Below are 6,568 nucleotides of genomic sequence, written 5' to 3' on the forward strand. Positions count from 1 at the left end.
TGACGTGGACGTGTCCGTGCCCAGTGGTCAGCTCGGGGCGTGTGCGCTGTGCTGGCCTGGACAGACACCTGTCCCTTCCCCCTCCGTGAATTGCTCAGCCTCCTCGCTGGCGCCGTCCTTTCGAGACACTCGTGTGACCTCTGTCGCCTACAGAGTTGGCCCAAGCACAGCTTCCCGCCTGGCCGGGCCCTGGGTGGATGGGGGCCAGGTCGGGGATTCCTCCCACCCTTCCCAGCTAGAAGTCCAGGAGCGGGGACAGCAGGGCTGGCGTATCAGGGGCCACCTTTGCAGTCCTTATGCAGGGTCCCTGGTGCCTTGTGTGCCCTTAGCTCTTCTGTAGGCACACCAGTTGGATGGAGGTGGGTCTATCCTACTGGCCTGCCACTGTATAACTTAGTCTGGTCTTGAACTCAGAGATCCTCCTGCCTCAGCCTCGGAGTGCTGGGATCACAGGAGTGCGCCCGCAGGCCTGGGCTTTGCAGTGCTTGTCCCTGAGGCCTGCTCATCAATGCTTGTCCCATTTTGCTCACTCTGTCAGTGCCAGGGGCCTTGGCTGTCCCTCCCGACCCCAGGCAACCAGAGTCTAGCCACCCTCAGCCGTGCTGGGGGTGGATGTGGCGCTCCCGGAATCCGCGCAGCTCCCTGTGCCCGGCCTCGGAGTGGGAATGCGCGCTCTCCTTCTTCCCTCCTCAGCCAGCGGGTGGGCGGAGGTGGGGACTCGGGTCACTCGGCGAGCTGGGCTCCCTCAGGCCCTGCTGGCCGCCGTCTCGTGGGCGGGGAGGCCCTGGGCTTCTTCCCCTTGGTGGCGGCTGAACACGAGTCCCCTCGGCACATGGAAGCCAGCTGAGGGGTCCCTGGCCTGGCCCCGGGGTGCAGCTGGCTCCGAGCAGGGCCCTGCTCTCCCCTGTGCCCCGCGCAGCTGCTCCGTGGAACCCAGAGCCAGGGCTCCCGTGCCCGTGGGGGACTCGGCCCCAGGCCTCTGTCCAGCTTCCGAGGTGGTGGGGTCCTGGCTTGTGGCCGCCACCCCGTCTGCACTGGCCGCTCCCGTGTGTGTCGCTGGGCTTGGGGCTCCCCGAAGCCAGGCGGATGGTGTCTTGGGACCCCTCACGTGGCCACATTCACAGAACCCAGCTGTCAGACAAGGTCATGCCCTGAGCTCCCCGGAACTGTGAAGCCGGGGGACACCATTCTGACCAGGCAGGGAGCCCCCGGGCCCTGCAAAACTCAGGGTTCACCCAGCTCCAGGGACCCCGTGGCTTCCGTGGGGCATGGATTTGCCCGGAAGTCCACTCGGCCGGGGCCACTGGGGCTGAAGGGTGAGCTTTGGCCAAGGGCCGGTGACGGCGGCCCCCTCCCCCGCAGCCCACGCAGCCAGGGTAACTGCAGTTCACAGTGCCTGTTCCCTCCTGTGGACAACATGTTTGTGTCCACAGAGGGACAGTGGCGCCACGTCCCCCCGCCCCTGCTCACGACACACAGGCACCGTGTCCTGTACCTGTGTGCTGGGGGTGTGCCCCCGGGGTTCTTGGGGTCTCCGCCTCACCCGAGGCCTCCCCGATTTCTTTCTTTTTTGGGGGTACCAGGACCCTGATTTCATCTTTGGGGCTTTTTTTTTTTTTTGGAGAAAGGGTCTGAAAGGTGGTGCAGGCTAGTCTGAAGTTGAAGCAGTCCTCCTGCCTCAGCCTCCTGAGTACTGAGACAGGCTGTTACTAAGTTGCTGAGCCCTCGGGTCCTCAGACAACTCACGGCCACCAGCCCTGTGTGACATGGGGCTGCCGTGTGACCCCCCTGCTGGGCTCATGCCGTGTGTCCTGTGCACTCGGATCAGCCGCCTGAAGTCGGGGCCATGGGGCTGGGGGCGGGGCCTGGGCCAGCTGTGGAGGCTGCGGGTGTCTCTGTCACCTGGATGGGGTGACAGGTGCATGGGCAGGTGACCTGCTGCCTGCTGACCACAATAACACTGCCACCTGTGTTGTCTGCAGCTGTGTCCAGGTCACACCTGCAGGGGTCAGAGACACCCACAGTCCCCGATTCACAGCGGGACAAAGAGGGCAGGGACTGGAGGAAGCAGCCTGGGCGGAAAGGTGACCCGGGACCTTATCCCTGGGTCCCTTCTGCTCTCGCTCACTGCACGGAGCGTCGTGTTCGGGGAGGGGGCAAGAGGGACGAGGGGCAAACCCGGCCTGCAGGGCACAGATGGTAGGGGAGCGGCGTGGCACAGCATGGCAGGTGGAGGCCTGGTGCGGGCAAAGGCCGGGCGGTGGGAGGCAGCTTGCAGGACCAGGCTGAGCGGCTGGGGGCAGCGGCGGGCGGGACGGCAGGGGCTCCTGTCCCCCTGTGAGGAGAGCAAGCAGAGGTCCCACCGGCCCAGCCTGGGGTGTCACCATGTGGGTGGCGAGGCAGCGCAGAGGCGGAGAGCACAGCCTCGGGGAGAGGACGTGGCTCGGCCACGGCCCGAAGCACTGACGGGTGTGGCTGGGGACGGAACGGTTCTGTGTGGGACGCTGTTCCCGGCCTGCGGTCCGCAGTGGCAGGCTCCGGGGACACGGTGCTATGACACGGCTGTCACTAAGGGACCACAGGACGTGGTTCTGTTTATGCCCTCACCAGAGCCCCCGAAGGGGTCAGCTTCGGACACAGGAGCAGAAGGCTGGGTGCGGGCGGGGGAGCCGGAGGGCCTGGGGTGACGGCCGCACGTCTTCACCCATGCCCTCGGTGCTGCTGGGATGTACGCTAAGAAAAGGCTCACTTGGGGTTTTAGGGTGTGGATTTCACCACAGTTAAAATGACGTAAACAAGCCGAGCATGGGATGCCTGGCCTCCATCCCAGCCCTCAGGAGGCTGAGGCAGAAGCATCTCAAGTTCAAGCCCAGCTGGGGAGTTCAGGGACATAGTAAAACCTTGGCTCAAAATGAAAGATGGAAAGGGGCTGGGAACGTAGCTCGGTGCTGCAGCCGGTGGGATGCGCAGGGAGCGGGATCTCCCTGCCGGCCCGGGCACCAGGTGGCCTTCCTTAGCTGTGGTGGCTGCGCCAGGACACTGAGGCCCTGGAGGAGGAGGTGGCCCGGCTGCTGACCCTGTGCCTTGTGACCTGGGCCACTTCCCCCGGGTCCTCACCTGTGGGCAGTTGTCCCTGGAGGCGGGATCATGTCCAGGCCTGCCTGGGGACGGCAGGTCTCGGTGTCCTTGTGGCGGCAGGGACCTGGCCGGAGGGCACCTGAGGATCAGGTCCCACTGCTTCCCTCGCTGTGGCTGAGGGCGGGCGCTTGGCGGGCTCGTGAGCGTGGCACGCTGAAGGGACAGGCGGGAAATGTCCGGTGTCGGGGGACCTTTGTGGACCTGAGATGTGAATTTCACGTTCTTTTTGTGTAGTGTGAAATGGTGTTTTCCTTAAAGATAGAAGGCTAGGCACAGCGGCACGTGCTTGTGATCCCGGCCCTCAGGAGGACGAGGCTGACCTGAACTGCCAAGTGAGACCTTGTTTCCAAAACACCCCACAAAAACTGAAAGGTGTAGGAGCTTCAGTGGCTGCTGGGCTGACAAGGAGCAGGGATCAGAGTGGGGGCTTTGGGGGGACACCCATGCTTGAGCCCCAGGCGGGGCTCAAACTTGCATCCTCCTGCCTCAGCCTGCTGGGCCTGTGCCTTTTGGAAATCAGTGGTTCCCCAAATCTGTGGACCTCAGTTCCCTGTGGGAGGAAGAGCCCACGGCAGTCCTGCCCCGAGGCTGTGGGCTGCACAGAGGCGGCCGCGGCTGTTTCCCATGCTCACTGTTAGGCAGCGCCCAGGGCCTTGTGTGAGTGGAGCGAGGCTCAGCCATAGGGCTGCACCCCTGCCCCTGTGGGGCGTTTTGGGCTGGCAGCAATGTGCACCCGCTCCCGGGTAGCTCGGATGGTGCGGGTGCTACGCTAGGCGTGGTGGCGCACACCTGTAATCGCGGCACTATGGGAGGCAGAGGCAGGGGGATCACCCATTCAAGTCCAGCCTGGGAAATCTGTTGACTGAGGGATCTTAGTACAGTCCCCAGAACTGCAAACAACAATGACACAAACAAAGCTGCAGATGTTTCCTGCTGTGCTTAGCAATCGGGGGGAGGTGTTTCTGCATTTGTAGGGCACTGGGTCTGTGTCTGTGCAACTCTGTTGGCCTCCTCCTCATGGTCTCGTGGTGGCTGCCACAGCACCACACATCATCATACCCTCACACAACATCCTTCAAAACCAGAAGAGAGGGATATAGCATCAAGAGGACCTTAGGTGGTACAGGAGGTGCTCTATGTCCTCTCTTACTTTGTGCGTGGCCTGGCACCAGCGGGGTATGCCTTGGTCCCTGGACTTTCTCAGCACGTGAGCCAGGTGACCAGCAGCTGGGAGCAAATGAAGGCAGGCGTGCGTTTGTGCCCTCGGCGTGTGTACCAAGATCTAGAGCTGTCTGCAGGGTAGACAGCTCGGTCAGCAAGTCCAACACCGTGTGACCGCCCTGGCATCCACTTGAAGAGAGCGGAAGTCTCAGTCTGAGGGCTTCTTCCTGGTGGAGAGGGCATTGGGAAGGTGTGGTGGTTTTGTTCGTTTGAGACAGGGTCTCCCTATGCAGCCCAGGCTGACCTTGAACACATGGCAATCCTCCTGCCTCAGTCTCCCAAGTGCTGGGATCTTAGGGGTGTGCCACCTTGCCCAGCTTTAGTGGTTTTTAGGAATTTATTCTTTGTTTTGAGGCAAGGATCTCACTGTGCAGTTCAGGCTGGCCTTGAACTCACTACGAAGCCCACGCTGACCTCGAACTTGCGGCAGTCCTCCTGCCTCAGCCTCCCAAGTGCTGAGATTACAGGCGTGCACCACCATGCCCTGCTTTTAGGAACATATTCTGAGGCATTTCTCACAGTCATAAACAGGGGAGCAGAGGTGGCAGGGCTTGCTGAGCTGCAGCCCCATGGGCAGGAGCCAACCTCCGGGACAGAGGGGGCGGAGCTGTGAGGGGTCTGAGCTCTGGGCTTGGCTGGAGTGTGGTGCGGCGCGCACTGGTGTCCGTGTCCCCGTCGGGCCCGGCCTGGTGCTTCCTGGGAGCCTGAGGTCCCGGTCACCCCGGCCTCTGCGGTCCCAGCCCTGTCCTGGGGGCCTTCAGGCGTGGAGCTGCTTCGGTCCAGTGCTGCGCAGGTGGCCCCGGGGCCTCAGGGTGGGGCTCTTCTTCGTGCTCTGTGGCCAGGGCGGGGCCGACCGTGTCAGAGGTCTGAGGGGCAGCGGCGGAGGAGGAAGGGACTTGCTGGGAACAAAGGGCCCACCGGACACTCAGCAGCCGCCTCCCCTGCCCACAGGGCCGTCCTGTTTCTCCTGGGGCTGAAACACAACAGGATTTGAAAGGCAGGCGGCGTCCTGGGCGTGGCCTCACAGGGCGGCATGGGCCACCTGTCCCCCGCGCACCGCCTGGCTGAAGAAGGGGCGCCCCGAGGCCGGCTGATGTCACACTGATGTGCTGCTGAGGTCCTGGGGTGCAGGGGCTGGGGCAGGAAGCCCCAGGGTCTGAAGGGGCACAGGCTGCATCAGACCCCAAGGTGCCCGTGTCTCACCCGGGGACCCTGTGGATTTGGGACCTTGAGGGGCAAAGGGGCTTTGCAGGTGCGAGGACGTCTGGGTCTGGAGAGGAGATGCCCCAGGTCCTCAGCCGCCTGGGTGGGCGGGGGCGGAGGGACAGACGTAACAGCTCGGGGCTCCCTCTCGCCGCTCTGACGCGCCCCTGCCCGTTCTCCTCTTCATACCCAGCTCCGACACCCCCAGCCGCCCTCCCGCCCGGCGGAGCCAGGCCCAGCGCCCTCCCCACCCCGCGGGCGGGGCCGGGACAGTCAGAGTTGACTCTGGTGGCTGAAGGCCGTGCTCCCCGCGGCCTGTTATCTAATCCGCTGCTGGTCCCGGTGTCCCTGGTCTCCGGGGCCACTGCTGACCCAGATGGTCAAGGACGGGCAAAGTCTGCCCTGCTGGTTGGCGGTGGGACAGGCTCACCCCCAGGTGGCCACGGGTCATTTCCTGGTGCCCAGGGCCTGCAGACCCATCCCTGCTGGCCTCACCCCGGCCGGAGCAGATGAGCGGGGATGGAAGAGTGTGCCACAGCCCGGCCGAGAGGGTCCTTGTCCCTGTCACCCGCTGTGCCGGCCCCATTTGCCCCCAGAACCGGGATGAGCGGGCGTTGGTGGGTACCGCGTGGAGGCCGGGAGTTGAAGGCGTCTCAGGGCCCAGCCTCCTGTGCCGAGGACCCGGATGTGTCCTGGGGACGGGGTCGCCTGCCCTCTTTGTCAGCCTGCCTGGCCCCTCCCAACTGCCTCCGCCCTCCTCGCTGAGGACAACATCCCCCTTGCGATCTGCTCCCTCCCGCATTCTGCGAGATGCTGGGCTTTGGGTTTTCTTTTTGCTCCTGTCTGTGCTGGGGTCTGGACCCAGGGCCTGTGCCTGCCTGACAACCCTCCACACTGCGCTACACCCGCGCCGTTTTTATATCCACACAGGGTCTTGCCAAGGTGTCCAAGGTGGGCTCAAACTTGGAATCTTCCTGCCTCAGCCTTCAGAGTAGCTGTGATTACA

This window comes from Chinchilla lanigera, unplaced genomic scaffold (genome assembly GCF_000276665.1).
Source record: "Chinchilla lanigera isolate Chin_1 unplaced genomic scaffold, ChiLan1.0 scaffold00081, whole genome shotgun sequence".
NCBI classification, from domain to species: domain Eukaryota; kingdom Metazoa; phylum Chordata; class Mammalia; order Rodentia; family Chinchillidae; genus Chinchilla; species Chinchilla lanigera.